This window comes from Rattus norvegicus, chromosome X (genome assembly GCF_021556685.1).
Source record: "Rattus norvegicus strain SHRSP/BbbUtx chromosome X, alternate assembly SHRSP_T2T, whole genome shotgun sequence".
NCBI lineage: Eukaryota > Metazoa > Chordata > Mammalia > Rodentia > Muridae > Rattus > Rattus norvegicus.
This window is the reverse complement of record NC_141554.1, coordinates 76,575,705-76,594,524: the sequence shown is the minus strand read 5'-3', so window position 1 is coordinate 76,594,524 and position 18,820 is coordinate 76,575,705. Positions and strand designations below refer to the sequence as shown.

General features: G+C 43.8%; 1 long non-coding RNA gene across 7 annotated transcripts in view; it reads right to left on the bottom strand.

Moving 5' to 3' along the window:
- Positions 1-18,820, bottom strand: part of Jpx (JPX transcript, XIST activator) — a 153,104-nt gene that overhangs the window by 100,998 nt on the left and 33,286 nt on the right. For 4 of the 7 annotated variants that reach the window (XR_015647004.1, XR_015647001.1, XR_015647003.1 and 1 more), the window contains exon 3: positions 5,725-5,796. The exons of 1 other annotated variant lie outside the window; for it this stretch is intronic. This is a non-coding gene — a long non-coding RNA (JPX transcript, XIST activator). Of the gene's footprint in view, positions 1-1,449; positions 1,649-4,620; positions 4,880-5,724; positions 5,797-18,820 lie in introns of those variants that run through there. 2 more of the 7 variants (XR_015647006.1, XR_015647005.1) reach the window with 2 other exon arrangements.

Genomic DNA, 18,820 nt, shown 5'->3' with positions numbered 1-18,820 from the left:
GGTTAAGCCTCTAAACACAAAACAAGATGTGGGGAAACCGGGTCCTTCTTCTAGCAAAAGGAATGGGAGTTGAGACACTTTTGACCTGTCATGTGGGTGCTGGGAATTAAGCCTAAGTCCTCTGGAAGAACAGCTGGTGCTCTTAAACTGGTCCATCTCTTCAGCCTTGTCACATATATCACTATTATCACTATTATTATTGGAGCTCTCATCACTAGAAAGACATCTCATAACTAGAAAGACATCAGCTTGGGCTAAGTATAGAGTTGGGGCCCAGAAATTGATGCAATTGATCTGTTGCTCTATATCACTGAGCCCTCTCCATCAGAGGCATCTGCTTCCTTTTGTTCAAGCATCATCTTCCCATGACTGGAGCGTGTGTGCCAGAGGCCTATCTGAGAGGTTATTCTTATTGCTCGCATGTCTTTTATCTTCCCCCTTGCTCAGAAGTTGGATCCTGACCCCATCAGGCATTCATACGAATGTGGTGCACAGACATATATGAACACAAAACACCCTTACATGTAAACTGTATTAAACATTTTTTAAGTCGACCATACATAGTAAGAAAGTTACAAAAGATTTGAGTGTGGATTTATTGGGAAAAGAAATTGGGGTTGGGGATTTAGCTCAGTGGTAGAGCGCTTACCTAGGAAGCGCAAGGCCCTGGGTTCGGTCCCCAGCTCCGAAAAAAAGAACCAAAAAAAAAAAAAAAAGAAATTACTTTTCTGGCTAACTTTGGGGCTACATATTTCTCTCCATCCTACCTAGAACATAAGTCTTTGTCATATACGAATGGAATTACAGGGTTAGGATATGAAAATTTGTGGCTCTTCCTATACTTTCCTTTCTACCTTTTCTTGTTTTCAGAAATTATTCCTTCACTTCAAGCTCACTGACTCTTGTGCTGGAATGAAACTTTTTCCTAACTCTCAGACTAAAAGCAAACAAACAAGGAAACAGTTAAAGTCCAAGTAGAGAAATGGCTTTCTTACCCTATGGAAAAGAACTTTCTTGGATTGACAAATATATGTGTCCTTGCCACACCCACTCCAGTGGAGTCTGTGTGACCTGAAGCTCTTGTGCTTCGTTTCTATCCAGAACAGAGGCCTGTGCCTGGAATGGCTCGGCCTCCTGGAGGTCCTGGCCGTCTCCCTACAAATAGATGATGACCAGGGTCTATGCCTGTGGTGGAGGTGCCTTCTGTGTTCTAGCCTTGGTGATCTTAGCAATTTTAAGCCTGTCAGCAATATCTGATTTTAAGAATATAGCAGTGTGGGAAGATGGTCATGTACCTTTAGATGTCTCAGGAACTGAAAGTTCAGAGACGGAACCGTCTCACACCACCATGATCCTGATGAACTCAACAGCTGCGATGAATACAAATGCTATATCCATTAGCTCCCAGTAAATAGGAGAGAAATTAATTGCAGTTACTAACAACATGACTGTTCCAGAAAAGCCTTTCCCCCCTTTTAGATAAGTTTTATTTAACATGATTCAAAACAGTAACGATTCTTTTAAAAAGATCATAGACAAGTTCCAACAAGTTGAACAAACTTATCAAGAGTTAACTATGGGGCTGGGGATTTAGCTCAGTGGTAGAGCGCTTACCTAGGAAGCGCAAGGCCCTGGGTTCGGTCCCCAGCTCCGAAAAAAAGAAAAGAAAAAAAAAAGAGTTAACTATGGTTACAAAAGTTTCCTTACTATTCTGAGGGGCCATAAATATAGAGTTTAAAATTATTAAAACAAAGGTAAATGATGAATACATACCTGGTGCCCACAAATCTGACAGTATAACTACAGTTTTCTAAACTATTGTTTGAGGCTAAAAATTCTTTCCTAGATTGTACGTTCTGCTTTCCTCCTTGCAAGAGACATTTGGTAGGGTGATGAATAAGAGCTGGATGACAGCCAATTATGATTTACCTGTTCTAACTGCTTAAATCTATGCCAAAAAGTAAAGCTTTTTGCAGCAGCACACACCTCAAGTTTGTGTCTGTCTGTCACACCAAATCTGTTCTCTACCTGAAATCCAAGCCTTGGTCCCTCTGCTGACACACTCCCCTGGGTGGTCTGCGACATGTACTGAATTTTCCTCCCATGGATCTCCTCCATACCATAAGTTTGGTGATATATGACACTCTATACTGCCAAGGGACAGTCCCACTAAAGGACCCCAAGCCTCGAGGCACATCCCTTAGAAAAATCTGAATAGTGAAGGGCAGTGTTCCCGGAAGCTGTAAGGACCCTCTGTATAACTTCCCAGGATTCGTTCATTCATCACTGGAATATGTGGCCTACATGTCTATGAGCTTTATTTGGGAAATGAAGAGAGACCCTGGGGACATTTTTCTGTTGTTTAGTTACTCAATGTAGCCCTACCTCTAAACTAGAGATTACTAAGGAACACCCAAAAAGGTACAAATAGTTCCAAGTTTTAAGATTTAAAACAGACAATAGGGGTTGAAACTGGGTGTTTCAAGATGAGTATCTGGTTGGAATGGATCAAATGTTCTGTCACTATTCAGACACTATTGTCATTCTTCTGTGGCAGGGAGGCCAGAAGTTTAAGGGATCTCATTCTTGCTCAGGTGACACCAGACACCTGAGGAATGAGCTACAGGGTTGTCCCCTTCCAAGATGAGATGGCTTAGGGAAACCTGTCTTCTAAATCCATGTCCCTTTTCTTTCCAACCATGGAGAGACTGAGCCAAAGACTGTCTCCTCACTCGTTAACCTTCCTTGATAGGAAGCAATTACATCTCCTGTCTTCTAAGATGGGCAGATGAGCTGGAATTCTCGCAAAATGCATCTGAATGTAAGAACCTCTCTGCCTTTGAGGAGATGGGACACCACACTAGCCTGAGCATTGTCAGAGGACACATATGGTGAACCATAACTTAAAAATCTTGCCAACCAAGCGGAGCAGAACCTACACTATGGTTCAATTGGCTATCCCTTTCACTACCACACATTGTCAGTGTACCAAGGCCAACCTCAATGATTTCATCCAAAACAGCAATGTCATTGACCCTCATGTTTCTATAGATTCCACTGGAGCTCAGGGGGATTCTATAGTTTCTACTGGAGTTCAAGAGGGGCTAATAATCAGTTTAATACTAGAAACCAAATTGCAATAGGATTTGGATCAGTAATCTACCATAAATAAAAATGTAGAATGGATAAAGGATGCATGCATTCTAAACTCAACAAAGATTTTTAAATTACACACGGATACCTATACCTCTTAAAAGTATAGCAGATCATCCAGAGGTCACCAGTGAAATGGCATGGTAAATTGGCTAGCCCTCACTATGATGCAATCACATAAAGGGGAATATGTGTGATGCAGGTAGTCAAATTGTACTTCATTTCTGAAAAGAAAACTTCTGAGAGTTTTCTTCATACAAAGATTCTTCAGGGACTACCAACTATACTCATAGGTTAACTGAAATTATGACAGGGGAAAGGTTCCTCCATCTTGTCTCAATTGGAACCATCTTTGGTTTACCTGTAACTGACTTCCCTACTTTTCTACCCCCACCACGGTAAGTACTATGGGAAAGTCTCCAAACTTGTTCCAGAAATTCAGGGTCAAAATCCCAGCTTACTGCATATTGTTGGTTCTGCTAACCTGCTTGTTTTACCTTTCCCCTGACAACCAAGATGTAGTTTTCCTAGTCTTTGCCTTTAAAAGTTTCCTATAAAATGCATTTGAGGCTGCTTTTCTCTCCAGGCAATTTCTAGATGACTTAATACAAACTTTCAATTCATACTTTGGTCATATAAATGGTTTTTGGGTGTCTACCTATCAACAATGGAAGTTCCACTGAGATCCCTTTGAGAATCTCACCAGTTTGACCACCACAGGCTATGGACCACAGTGCCTGCAGACTCTCCCCTAGGGGGTACAAAACCTGAAACTTTCCAGGGCTCTGGGAGAGAAGATCTCAGTGCATCCTACATTCCTGTCTAAAGTTCCTTCAGTAAGAATCATCTAGTCTGTCACCTACTGAGGTAAGTCTGGTTAAAGTGCCTTCTGTTCAGGACATAAAGGAGAGGCCAGCTACAGCCACTGATCCAGTGTCCAGACTCCGTGTGAGACACAACTGGATTCTCCTGTTCTATTAAGGTATGTGAGTTTGTGGTGGCTACCCCTTGTTGTCTTTATTGTGTGTCTCTTTCTATATGTTTCTGTCTGTTCTATTTACCTAGTGGATTTCTCCGGTGTGAGAACCACCCAACCCCACACCACCTCTGATTAAGACTGTGCTGTCTTGTTAGGGATCTGAATCCTTAGGCTCTATCAGGTTGCCCAGAGAAAACAAAAAACTCCCAGAGTGTTCCTTTGTTGCTTGATTCTTACTCAGTCAGTCCCAGTCCCTGTGTGGAGGCATCTAAGTGGAATTCTAACAGGGTGGGAGAAAGTTCCCCAAGCCTCTCATTCCCTCTGTTCCCTACCATCTGCTGTAAGCAGTCCCAGGTAAGAGGAAAGTGCCACAGGGCTGTGCAGGGGTGGGGTTGGGGTGAGGGTGGCCCCTGCCTTCCACTTTCATGATTTATGTCTTTTCTTTTCTTTTTTCTTTTTTTCTTTCTTTTCTTTTTTTTTTTTTTTTTGTATAGAATAGAATTTATTCAGGGTATGCGGAGGGGAGTTAAGAGGGTAGTAGGGCAGAGAGAGAGAGAGAGAGAGTAGAGTAGAAAAGGAGAGGAGTAGAGGGGTAGAGGCCGGCCATGAGCATGTGGAAAGAAGTGGGGAGGGGAATGGGGAGAGAAGGAACAAAGGGGAAAGAGGGGAAGAGCAAGAGAGCAAGAGCCGATTTACGTTTTTTCAATCAACGATTTGATAATTAGAGAACTCGAAAGCTATCATTCTCTGAAAAGGAATAGAAAAAAGTTCCCAAGTCAGATGGGGCTACTGATGCCAGACAATACAGAACGCAAAGGATATATTTCCCTTCTGTCCAACACCAAATAGACTTTAAACACTTTTAAATAGTTTGTCCAAGAAACAAAAGATATTACACAGCCCCACCCCCCGTCAAAAAGCTGAGGTGACTACTGCTAGTCTAATGAAAAAAGCCCACACATTTAACTCTGAGCCAAGACCTTAAAACAGCAACTCACACAGCTGAGGTCCTCCTCCGGGGACCACCAGAATTCCGATTGTCTAACGCCAGTGTGATCTAGTACCAGACCCTATTCCTGGACTACCCTTGAGTCTGGATTCAGAGACCTACTACCATCAACCCTAATACCCTCTTCCCTGGTGATGACTATGCTGTTCATCCATGAATGTCTTGAGATGACATCCCCTTGAAAGATCTCAATACAGAGCTCTACTGTGATAGGACCAGCTTCATTTAAGATGAAACTAGTCATTACAGGCCTTCCAGTTCTCCATAAAGCTTTTCATCAGACTGAGAGACCCAACTGACCTCTAAGCCACCAGCAGTTTCCCCTTATTCAAGCCCAATAATACCAGCTGGGTCAAGAAGGTAGACAAGGGGCCTTGACACCAACTTAAAAGGGACCCTACACAGTCATTCTCTATTCCTCTGACCATGAAGGTAGCTGGCATTTCACCATGGGTCCACTACACTCAGGTGAAGAAAGCCAAAGCCACAGATGATGATGCCAAACGGACTGTTCCCAGACTCTGGATCCATTAAAATTAAGATTTCATTGGCCCCAAAGCCCTTCTACTCCCTGTTCTTTTACCTCTTCCTGCGTCTTGTGTTTTGTATATGGGTCATGGTTCAGCCCCGACTGCCTCAGGCCTGGACCTGGGAACTGAAGAAGACAGATATACTGTAAGTTAGAACTAGTGTGACTACAGACCTGCTGACTTAATGCAGACTATCAGTTCAGACTTTAGTTGTGCTGAGTGGCCTTCAGTTCTCTACCCCACAACAAAATTCAGGACTAAATGACCCATTTTCGAATCTTAGGAAGCAATGGCTTGTTCTAGTTCTAGGGATAAAGTTGGCTGTCCTGTGACCCCATTCATTTAATGGTTGCTGGTGCAGAGACTATGTAAAATAGCTGTAACTGACAAAACAGTGCCATCATCTCAGAATAGGATTACTAATGAATGCCTCAAAACAGGCAAGCCAGGCAATGTCAATTCAAGCTGAAGACAAGGATAAAAATGTATTGCAAACAGGGGAAATTGTTGAAAACAAAATGTACTGTTTTTTTTTCTATCAAAGGATTAAATAAGACAAAGTTCCGATAAAAATAATTGTAAAGAAGCCACTTGGCAGAAACTCAAATTCCTCCAGGGTCAATCCTTCTTGAAATAAAATATGTGCTCAAACGCCAGGCATAGTGGCTTATGCCTTTAATCCCAGCGTTTGGAAGGCAAAAGCAGGTGGACTGCTGAGTTGGAGGCAAGTCTGGTCTGCAGAGTTAGTTCAGGGCTCGCCAGGGCTATGGACCTAGTGAGACCTTGACTGGAAAAAACAGTCAAAAAAACAAAAACAAAAACAAAAATGCGCTCGAGTTTCTTCTCCCTAGAGAGTGTGTTGCCCTGTGTTGGCTAATCATAAGAATGTGAAGACACCGAGGACTCCACAAGAAAACCCACAGAATCATCTAAGCAGGGCTCATGCAGGCTCTCAGAGAGACTGAACAGACAATTGTGTTTCCTTGTCCCTGAACAGACAGGGAGGGAGCCTGCGTGAGTCTGACCTAGGCCTCTGTACGAGTTACAACTGTGTAATTTGGTGTCCTGGTGGGATCCCTAAGAGTGGGAGTAGGGGTGTCTCTGACTCCTTTGCCTGCTTCTGCGACCCTTTTCCTCCTACATGGGTGCCTGGTCCAGCCTCAATATAAGGGTTCGTGCCTGTCTTATCATAACTTGTCATGCCATGTTTGGTTGAGATCCCTAGGAAGCCTGATGTTTTCTGAAGGGAAAGGGAGGAGGAGTGGATCTGGGGGAGACAGAAGAATGGAGATGTGGGGAGGACTCCGTCAGGAGACGGGGGAGGGTAAACTCCAATCAGGATGTACTATATGAGAGAAGAACAAATAAAAGAAAAAAAGAAGAAATTTTAAAAGAAACAAGACCCAAAACAAACCAAAAAGAAGGTAGCCACTCACAGTGAAGCACACAACACCCTTTACCCTAGTAATAAAGACCAGGATGGACACCGCCCCTCCCCCCAGTACGCTTTCCTGTTGACCTTGGCAGAACTGTGGACCCTTCAGCAGAAGTGGTTTGCTTTCAGAGACTTTGGATTTATGGTCATGTTCTTGCGTGCTGAGAGCTGACTGTGGATTTAGTTTGCTATTCTCTGAGGATAACTGAGACCCTTTTCCCACACCTGCCACCACCTGAGAAATGTCTCCCCAGCCCCTTCACTAATTTTTAATTAAGCTGCTTGTTTTGTTCTGTTTTGGAGTTAGTTGTCCAAATTTCCTTAAATATTCTGGATATTAACCCCTTAGCAAATACGTTCTGGCAATATTTTCTGCCAATCTGGAATCTTATTTTGAATTTGTTGGCTGTGCAAAAGCAAGACAATGCCGGCCCTCCAGTGCACAAACCCTAATCCCTACCAAGGACCAATATGGAGGGTTTTTTCCCCTGTGGGAGTTTTAAGAGTTCAGATCTTAGCCAGACCTAGTTGCATAGCCTGTGGCCTCAGCAACTCCTGAGGCTAAGGCAGGAGGTTTCCTAGGGCTACAGAACCAGATGAGGGACGTCTGGGAAACACAGTAAGAAGGTGTCTTAAAATTTTAAGTTAAAGACTTTAACTCAGGCCACATATGTTTACACATGCCTTTAATCTCAGCACTCACAGACAGGGACAGGCAGATCTCTGAGTTCGAGGCCAGCCTAGTATACCAAGGGAGTTCATTAAAAAAACAAACCAACCAACCTTGTCTCAAACAAACAAAAAAGAGAGGTAATTCATTGGTCGAATGTTTGGCTAAGATGTGTGAAGCCCTGGGTTTAATGACCAGCACGTAACAAAGATTGTACATTTAGTACTTGTGTTTCCTTGTCTGTAGGTTTATAGAGCTCCTAACAGCAGGGCCTTACACATATATGCAAATGCTGGGCCATAGAATCATAGCCTTGGCCCTGTTTTGCTTTTCTGAGTATATGTGGGCTAGGGTGGCCCCAAACTCATGGTAATTCTCCTGCCTTATCTCCCCTGGCCCTGGATTTACTGGCGGAAGGTACCATGCCTGGCTGTATATTTTGGAATATGATACATCCTGCGCCCTGTTACTTATGCTCTCCTTCTGGGGGACAGTTTCTCCCAGTCTGCTTTCCATCCCCAGAGTAAATCAGACATTTCATTTATACATTGCTCATAGCGGGGACCTAAAGCTAGTCAGGAAACTGTTCTACGTTATTCTGAGATCTAGTCTGTATACCCAAGGAAAGCGTGCTTAGGTATTTGGTGTATGAAGGAAGGGAAGGAGGTTTAAAAAAGAATCTTTGGTGAAAGCTCCCAGTCACTAACAGCGAGGTCTGGGCATTATTCTCTAGTCCTCTCTTTCTTCACCTGTACAACGAGATAATATTTACTATAGGCTGGGAATTTGTCTGGTCAGTTTTATGTCAACTTGACAGAAGCTAGGAGAGGAGGGAACCTCAGTGGAGAAAAATCCTCTTCATAAGATGGACTGTACTCAGGCCTGTAAGGTATTTTCTTAATTAATTAGTAAGTGACGATGGAGGGCCCAGCCCATTATGGGTGATTCCATCCCTGGATTGGCCATCCTGATTTCTATAAACAGGCTGAGCAAGTCATGAAGAACAAGCCAGTAAGCAGCACCCGTCCTTGGCCTCTGCGTCAGCTCCTGCCTTCAGGTTCCTGCCCTGTGTGAGTTCCTGTCCTGACTTCCTTTGATGAGGAACAGAGATGTGGAAGCATGAGTCAAACCAACCCTTTCCTTTCCTCGTCATGGTGTTTCATCACAACGATAGTAATCCTGGGTTAGATAGAATTAAGCAGGATTATTTAATGTGTCGATATAAAAAAAAACAGCTTTCAGGGGGAGGGGAGGGGAGAGGGGAAAGGGGGATAACATTTGAAATGTAAATACATAAAATATCCAAGAAAAATAAAATTTAAAAAAATCTCAGCTCTCATCGGAAAAGGAAAAACAGTTAGTTTATTTTGGAGTTATTTTAAGTAGCCACGGCCAGGAAAACAAATTTAGGTTACATGAAATTTCATGTTCTTATGAGGAAACAGTCTCATGAACGTTTATAGCTTTACAGTGCAGAGAAAGTTATAAAGCAAGGCAAGTTTAAAATATATTGATGGATACACCAGAAAGGTAGGTCGACCGAGATTGGAGGGTGATAATTAAAGGCCCAAAATATTATCTGGTAGCATTATTAGCCACTGACTTGGCAAAAGCTAGTGTCCTGCTAAGGTAAATACAATGGCTTGGCAAACAATGGACTGGCCAGAAAGCTAAAACTAACCCAAGGCAAAGTAATCAACCTTTGAACCAGCCAAATTCCAATCTCTCCAACAGGACTGAAATTCCAATTCAACCATTAGTCTCTGCAGACACAGAAACTCCTTCTAGAAGTTTTTTTGTTTTGTTTTGTTTTGTTTTGTTTATAGCAAAACACAGCTTCCTCTTGGGAATTATGGTTCACAGATCATATGAACTCAGATATGTAAACACAGGCATATAAACACCCACCAAATCGTCCTGGTGATTTAATGATTGGCTGCATTGGTAAACAACATTCTGCTTGAAAATGCCAGCTCATCTCCTCTGTGGGTACTAACGACAGCTTCCACCAACAGGTTTACACTCAGAGAGTACTTTGGGGGCACGCGTATTTAAGTGCAAACATCACGGGTCACAGATACTTTATGGTTTTGACAATAGAAAAGGAGCCACTGGCATCTGGACAGGAAAAAGGTGCAGTGGGGAACTTGGGTCATTCAGCATGCACTTGAGCTGCACCAGGATTACAAACTGAGCTGGAAGAATCAGTGTGATGTTTACACCAACTTGGGCAGCTGGCTCAGCATGAGGCTCTGGGAAGACACAAAGGCTGCTTTTTACACAGATTTCAGTCTGTCCCTCAGTGCAGGGACTACACTGCTTCACTAGGAGGGCCAACTCAAAAGGGAAAAAGCCTGTCTCACAGCTCCTCTGAGGAAGAGGAGGAACATGTGCAAAGACAGTATTTCTTTTATCTTTTAACTCCATTTCCAAATATCTTTGCATAAACCAGAGAGCACAAGAAAACAGCATTTTCTCCGTGGTGGCTTCTCCTTCCTGACAACAGGGTCCGGTATCACTGGGGCTGGCCTGTAAGCCCCTAGGTAGGCCCACATCCCTCATGTCCTGACTGTCCAGCTCCACCTCTCAGTTTCTAGGGGATAACTGCCCCCCATCCTCTAACAGCCCCACCCACCATCCCCTAACACACTACTCAAATGCAGCATCTCCACCCAACAGATAGGTGCTAGCCTGTGGTTCCTGACCTCAGAACACTGAGGTGACCCATGATTTTGGTTGTAGCAGTATGTGGTTTGGGGAACCCTAAGACAGACTTTTCATAGGTGTTTGCAGAACCTGAAAAAGAATTCTCTAGAGGAGGCTTCCCACTCTGGGACAGAGGCAGAGCAGGCATGATGAAGCCTTCCTTTGTCCCGTCTCTGCCCAGGAAGAACAGATAGGCCTGGCGGGATGGGGGAGGGGCGGGCCTTCTGAGTGTGCAATGAGGCTTTTTATGACTGCTGCCTAACTAAGTGCAGAGTACAATCCGGGGAGGAGAGCCGGGCCTGAGGGCACCCTCTGAGGAGACACTGCAGACACCAGCAGAGGCCAGAGCAGGGGCTGCAGCTGCCAGCTCCCCAGCCAGGCTGACTGCAAGCAGCCTCAGCAGAGCAGCTTCCCTGCCTCTCTTAAAGGGGAAGCCTCCACACAGAGGAGAGCCAGCTGCACACCAAAGCTTTCAGCACTCCTCAGAGAGAGGCCCTGTCGCCAGGGAAGGAAGGAGCAGGGTGTGGAGGGAGAGCAAAGGCGCAGGCGGCCCAAGTGCACCTTGGTGCACGGCCAGGGCTTTCTAGAGCCCAGGGAAGAAAAGCAGAAACAGCACGGAGATCTTCCTCAAGTCCACACAGTTCTTCAGAGCCAGTACCAGGGCTCACCCAAGTGGGATGAGTGCTATCTGGGTCCTGGGGGTGTGGTGTGGGGTGTGCTGACTTAGGATGAGTCCAGTCCAACCTCAGCTTGATCTATAGGGTGTGAGGGCCTGTCTCAAAGCAAACCAAACCTCGGCACAGACCATCAGCGCTCTGGCTTCTGCGGAGGCATGGAAACACACACAAGCTAAACCCTGAGAGATGCTCCTCCCTGGACTCTAGGGTGTCCCCTAGACAGCTCAAACACAGCGAAGTTCTTCCCTCCTAGGCAATGGGAACTTTGAGCACCTGATGTAACTTTAATTTTTCTTCAAAATCTATTTTTAATGATGGTTCTTAAACGCTTTAACCTCCCGTGTAACCCACCACCCACCAGAAGTAGCAAAAAGAAATAATATGGGGAAGTTGACCTGTTTAGAAAGGTTCTCTGGAGCAACTCCTGTCTGGAAATGGGCAGTTCAGTTCCCAGGTCAGCAGTGGCAGGTTGATTGATCCGCTGGCAAACACTTCACTCATAGTCTAGCAAAGAGGAATCGGCACGGATGGCACTACTCATCAGAGACAGCAAGGCCTCAGCATTGGCACAAGTCAGCAATAGGGACCCAGAGGGACACCAGAGGTTCCTGGCTGTGCCCCTCTCAGGGAAGCAGAAGAGCATTGAAGACTAGACCCACAAGCACAGCTAGCTCTATAAGCACCCAAGCCTGGCCCCCATCACTGTCCATCGAGTCGTATTTATAGGCTCCAAACATCACATGTCCTCCACGGGTCTTGCCTCAGCACATGCATCTGTCTTAGCTGACACCACTCTGCCAATCAGCCAGAGTCCATGGGAGCAGCGAAAACCAGCAGGACAGCACCCGAACTTTTTCGGTGCGATTCTCTCTATGGAGTACTGACAAATGCAGCTCAATTACACAGTGTAGGGTGGACCAATGAATGAGTGTTGTTAACAAAGAATCCTTCATCACGTGTCCTTTTCCAGTGCTTGCTTTTTGGTAAAAACCAGTACTTAAGTATATATCAAGGAATTAGAAACAAAACTTGGCAAAGAAATGAGGGCTGGATATGTAACTCAGTGCAGAAGGCCCTGAATGCCACCTTTACCTTCAGTGTGGAAACACACACAGATACACACACACCAACACGAACACATGTAGGAAGGAAAGGGTATTTTGAAGTGTGAGTTGACTTTTGGTGACCTTCTGGTTTCTGAAGAAGGAAAGCATCCCATTAGGTGTAGCCAATGCATAGCACCTATTTCCCCTTAAATATCTGTATTTGGTCTAGGTGCTATAGCACAAGGAAGTAAAAATCAAACTTAAATGCTCAGCAATTAAAGTTAATACAGTGGGAATTTCATTTTTAAAAAAATTTCCTACAAACAGTAGTTAATATGGCTAGCATGAATGGCCCAGAAATTAATGCTCGTGTGTGTGGTCGGGTGATTTTTTTTTAAACTAGAGCACCAAGACAACTTAATTTTGGGAAAAGAGTAGTCTTTTCAAAACAAAGGGTTTTGGCAAAGCTGCATGTGCTTATACCAGAGAGTGATATAAAAAGTGATCCAGGGTTGGGGATTTAGCTCAGTGGTAGAGCGCTTGCCTGGCAAGCGCAAGGCCCTGGGTTCAGTCCTCAGCTCCGGAAAAGAAAAAAGAAAAGAAAAGAAAAAAAAAAAAGAGTGATCCAAAGGACCAGGGAGATGGCTCGTTAGGTAAAGTGCTTGCCTTACAAAAACAAGGATCTGGATTCAGATCCCTGGCACCCACATTAGAGTACAATAGATGGCACACATATGTAGTAACATTGCTGAAGATACAGACACAGGTGAATCCCGGAGTCACTGGCCAGTCAGTGTCACTGAACCCATGACAGTCAACATTCAAGTGGAATGTCATCGAGGAAGACATCAGATATAAATCTCTATCAATTAGCGTCTAGCCTCTATATACACATGCACCAAGATAGGAACACACATACACAGACACCAGAAACACATACATTCAAAGAGAAGGAGCTAAGAATGCATCAAAGACCAAAATAGGCCAGTTAAAATCCTAAGTGCTGGGGTTGGGGATTTAGCTCAGTGGTAGAGCACTTGCCTAGCAAGTGCAAGGTCCTGGGTTTGGTCCTCAGCTCCGAAAAAATAAAATAAAATAAAATCCTAAGTGCTAACAAGTAAATAAATTAGATTTGGCAATGACTTTAAAACAAAGTTCAGAAAAGCTAGAGAATAGGAATTTAAGTACAGTACATTAGTACAGTAGGGACTACGTCAAGCCCTGTTCCTAAAAACAAAACCACACTTTTATACAAACAGCCTTGTGTGGTGGTGTATGTGGGTCTATAATCAATCCTACCACTCTGGACATAGAGGCAGATGGATTACCTACTAGTTCTAGGCAGCCAGGGTTACGTGCCAGACTCGGTCTCAAACCAAACCAGCGACACAAAATAATGAAAATACCCTGGCAATGGTGGCCTTTAGTTCCAGTACTCAGGAAACAGAGTTAGAGGGCAGCCTGGTGTACAAAGCAAGTTCCAGGATAGTCTGAGCTGCACAGTGAAACTCTGTCTCTAAAAACAAAAACAAACAAACAAACAAAAAAATCATGAAAATGTAACCTATAGCTAAGACAAAATATTTGATAGGCTGTTACTGATGATTAATAACAAAAATATGTAGGGGCTGGGGATTTAGCTCAGTGGTAGAGCGCTTACCTAGGAAGCGCAAGGCCCTGGGTTCGGTCCCCAGCTCCAAAAAAAAGAACCAAAAAAAAAAAATGTAAATGGCTACAAATCAACTAAAAGAGCTCTGAAGAGAGATGAGATTGAAAAAATATGGTTATGGTGGCACACACCTGTAATCCTAGAGCACTGGTGTCTAATGCAGGAGAACCTCAAATTCAAGGCTAGTCTAGAACACATCATAAGCACCACCCTAGATTGAGCTGCAGAGCAAAATACTGTCTCAAAAAAGGAGGGGGGCATATATAGGTGGTCTTCAAATAGCGATCAGATTTCCATACTGTACCAATATATAATTCTTCAAAATAAATAAAGTTACAACTTTAAAAACAGAAATTTCATACTCCCCAGCAAAATTAATCTTGGATAAATGTGATTTACCGGAGGAGCACATATTTGGCGCTTAATTGGAAATCATTATTCCTTTTTCTGTTTGTTTGATTTTTTTTTGAAGATTTATTTACTTTTTACGTGCATTGGTGTTTTGCCTGCCTGAATGTATGTCTGTGCGAAGGTATCAGAGCCACTGGAACTGGAGTTACAGACAGCTGTGAGAGGCCATATACATGGGTGCTGGGAATTGAATCCCAGTCCTCCAGAAGAGCAGTTGATGCTCTTACCACCGATTCACCTCTCCAGCCCAGAAATCATTCTTTCCAATGCATCATCACATGAGATCCAGGATCCAGTTCAGTGCCCTGTGCGTAAACGGAGTCAGACAGAACCTTAGGCTGAAAAGTGATTTTAGTGGATTTTTTTTTTTAATTTATTTACCTCTCATACCCCACATCCGGACCACAGCTTTCCCTCCCTCTAGTCCTTCCTGTTCCTTCCCAATATCCCCCACTGTGAAGCATGAAATCTTTCAAAAGGCTGGCGAAGGTTTGAACATCGCCACTTGTGATTGGCTTAGACAACAGTTTCCTAAGATGCTCTTTAGACAGACCTTCCTCATTGGGTCCCCACATTGACTCGCCTACCCCGTGGCTAGCTTCTTCTCCTTCCTTTGCCTAGTGGTTTGTGTTTTAGCCTCCTTGCTCCTCTTCCTTTCTCTCTGCCCTTTCTGGTCTTAGGACCTGTCCAGTATCCCTCCCCTACTGTTGTCTCTCTGTTCTGTTCTGCTCGGCTTCCTGCTCAGAGCCCCGAGTCTCCTCAACTCACAGTCTTCGGTCTCTGGTCTTCGCTTCAAGATCTCATCGGGCCCCATGGTCTAACCTCGCCTCACCTCCATACGGTCTTGCTTCCTGATTTGTCTCTCCTCTACAGGTTTGTGCTCTGCCCAACCACCCATGAAAGTGACTTAGTGGTCCCAGAGGACAGCCTATCCAGACTTAGAGAGCCTCTCCTGTAATTGCCACTGCGCACTCAACTGCCAGGTAGGGAGGTCTACCCAGCGCAAGAGGAAGATGGAAGACGGCTCAGAATTCAGGCATCCTAACCCGGAGAGGGAGGGGTCCGACGAGGAGAAGCACTTCGTTCCTCTCTCGCAACTGGCCCCGTTTATCTCCTGTTCTATTTGCAAAGGCTACTTAATAGATGCGACGGCCATTACAGAGTGTCTTCATACCTTCTGTAAAAGCTGCATCGTAAAACATTTTGAACATAGCAACAGATGTCCAAAGTGCAACATTATAGTGCACGACGCCAAACCTCATAATAACTTGAGGATGGATCCACAACTACAAAACATAGTGTACAAATTAGTGGAGGGTCTAGAGGAAAAGGAAACAAAGCAGAGGCGTGAATTCTATAAAGAAAACCGTGGGCAAACACCAAAACCCGCTGCTGTTCCACAGCCAGGCCCTTCAAGTGAAGAGAACACCAAGGAAGTTGTGGACTAGTGTCTTAGTTTATGCGCACTGGTATGTCTTTAGTACTGGAGTCTATGAGTACTAATGCATACATTGAATATATTAATCCACTGAAAACCACATTTATCTGAGTCTCAAGAAATGCAAGCACTGGACATAGAGAAACATTTCTCAAGAGAACGATGTGCTTTGCTGCAGTCTGTCAAATAGATATCACAAGCAGTGGACAGTTGCTGAAGGACTTTCATAATCTACAAGTCCGGTGTACAGTAGGGGATGCAGGGTGGTCTGCTGCCTTTATTAAGGTCTCCTCTCAAAGTGACTTGCTACAGTTATTATGGAAGGACAGACTGTAAGAAGGCCTTTGCAGAACTGAATCTTCCAGAAGAGTTCGAGAAAACATGGAATCATTATAAGCTGTACTGTTTCTGACATACCTGTTTTTTGTACCAGAAATCTCAGGATTTATAGGTATAGCTTGGAGCAATGGGATTAAAAAACATTGACTTTTAAAACTCCTTGGGATGCTAAGAACTGTGAAATTGAATGTTGTACCTCATCTTTGAGGTGACTTGTTGACACTTTTCCCTTTTTTTAAGCCTGTTCTCTTTCAAGTTGGTTGCAATTCTGCTGTCTGCGATGGCTTCAATGGTCTTCCTTTTGAAAAACAACATGCCAGAGGTCCAAAGCCAGTCTTCGTTAAATTGCAGAGTAAACTCACAAAGACTGTTTTTTCCTTTCTTTCTTTCTTTCTTTTTTTTTTTGACATCAAATTTTGCAGTGACCTGTTTTTGAAACTAACAGCACTCCTGAAGAGATGTTATTCAGTTCTACAAGGTAGGAATTACTCTATTACAGGAAGAAACTGTCTCCAGTAGGGTGTATGACTTGTGCCATAAACCTTAAGTGTAATCAGACTTCTTAGCATGTCTTAAGCGTTACTCTTTGTGACTCATACATATATATATAATATAAATTATTAAATATATATTAAATTAATTTTACATGTTGCACACATGCCGTAGTTACTACCCACACTTCCGGTGTAGTGACATCACACAAGATCCTCATAGAATGATTGCTGATATCTTATGATGGTAATGGTGCCACTTTCTGAAATAACAAAGTTCCAGTTAGCTCAGAAGTTTCTAGAATACTTACTTATTGTTTCTTCAGCAAGTCACTTTTACTAATGTAATTTTTGCTGTCTGTTTGCCTATTTTTTGGTCATTGGAATTAAAAAGCAATGCTATTTGTAAGCTAACTTTAATGTAGAGACTTCAATTTTAAAAACTTTTTTTTGCCAAAAATTTCACATCTTGATGCTTTCTAAACGATATCCTACAGGCTCTCTTTCACAGAAACATTTTAAATTCTGTGTTGGAAACTAAACATTGGACAAAGAATGGTAATGGTAAGGAATTCGGGAACTTTCTGGGCATGGTGGCACATGTCTGTAATCTCAGTACTTGGGAAAGGAGAGGGAAGATCAGGAGTTCAGTCTCCTTCAGCTACAGGGCCTGGGTACTATTGGGAGGTGTTGAAAACTTTAAGAAGGGTGGGGCTGAGGCTGGAGGATTAGGAGTGTGAGCTTGAGAGTGGACTGTGATACTCATGTGCTCTTCTTCCGGACATTAGTTGAACCATCCCTTACATACCTCGCTACTCACACTGTCCCAGGTCAACAGGGACAAGCAACCAATGGAGTGGACATACAGAAAGTGTGAGCCAGATGAACATTTTCTCTTTTTATTTATTTATTTTTTCCGGAGCTGGGGACCAAACCCAGGGCCTTGCGCTTGCTAGGCAAGCGCTCTACCGCTGAGCTAAATCCCCAACCCCTCATTTTCTCTTTTTAGATTGAACTATTTGTTCTAAGAATGGAAATCTAGTTAACACCATAGGCTGGCGTTTAAAGTTGACGTTGAGGTACTAGCTGGTGAACTGTAATGGATTAGTATAACTGCATGTTGTTGTGATTCCATTTTAATATAAATTGGCCTCTCTCAGGGATTAGGAATGGTAGAGACATTTTTTACTTCTCTGTGTCTCCTTTCAGGTTTTCAGTGCGATGCATCCAGATTTGTATGACACGCTGATGTCCATCTTCCTCTGGGAGAGCTCACAAGCACTTGTCTCACCGGAAGACCTACATAGCTGGCATCCACTGTGCCGACAGCCACAAGAAGGACCTCTTAGTTACAGTATGGCCCCATGGAGCTCTGGCATCAACGCCTGCCTAGTTGTTTTTGCTATTTGGGCTCTCGTTTTGTTTCGGTTGTTTTGTCTATTTTCTCCTGACCACTGGTTGAGCAGATGTATGCACTTTTACAGGGCTCTGCGGTTGTTGTATTTTCTCTTAAATTTAATATAAACTGACTCTGACTTCATGTATGTGCCTCTGTATTTGTACTGCCTCTTTGGTGTTGCGCTGGACTGGCATGCTACAAAGAAATTCTCTGGGTAAAGGCTTTTGCAGACAGTGGCTATCTGGGTAAAAATAAAGAGGACCCAAGAGTCCTAAGAGTGTCTTCCACAGGGGTTGGGGATTTAGCTCAGTGGTAGAGCGCTTGCCTAGGAAGCGCAAGGCCCTGGGTTCGGTCCCCAGCTCTGAAAAAAAGAACCAAAAAAAAAAAAAAAAGAGTGTCTTCCACAGCCACAAACTCTGGAGCTCCATCAAGGCAGGGCTCCAGGGACGCACCTCAAGTTCAACTCAGTGAAAAATAGGCTAGAGAGATGGCTCAGTGGTTAAGAGCACTGACTGCTGTTCCAGAGGACCTGAGTTCAATTCCCAGCAACCACATGGTGGCTCACGTCCATCTGTAATGGGATCTGATGCCCTCTTCTGGTGTGTCTGAAGACAGCTACAGTGTGCTCATATAAATGAAAACAAAACAAATCTTTAGGGGTTAGGGATTTAGCTCTGTGGTAGAGCGCTTGCCTAACAAGCGCAAGGCCCTGGGTTCAGTCCTCAGCTCTGGAAAAAAGAAAATAAATACTTGGGCTATCACGGATGTGTATGTCCCTTGAGCTGAGAGACACAATCTGTGCTCACACTCATTTTGGCTTCCTATCTTGCCCTCCCACATGACTAACACTATGTGGGAAGGCTCTCTC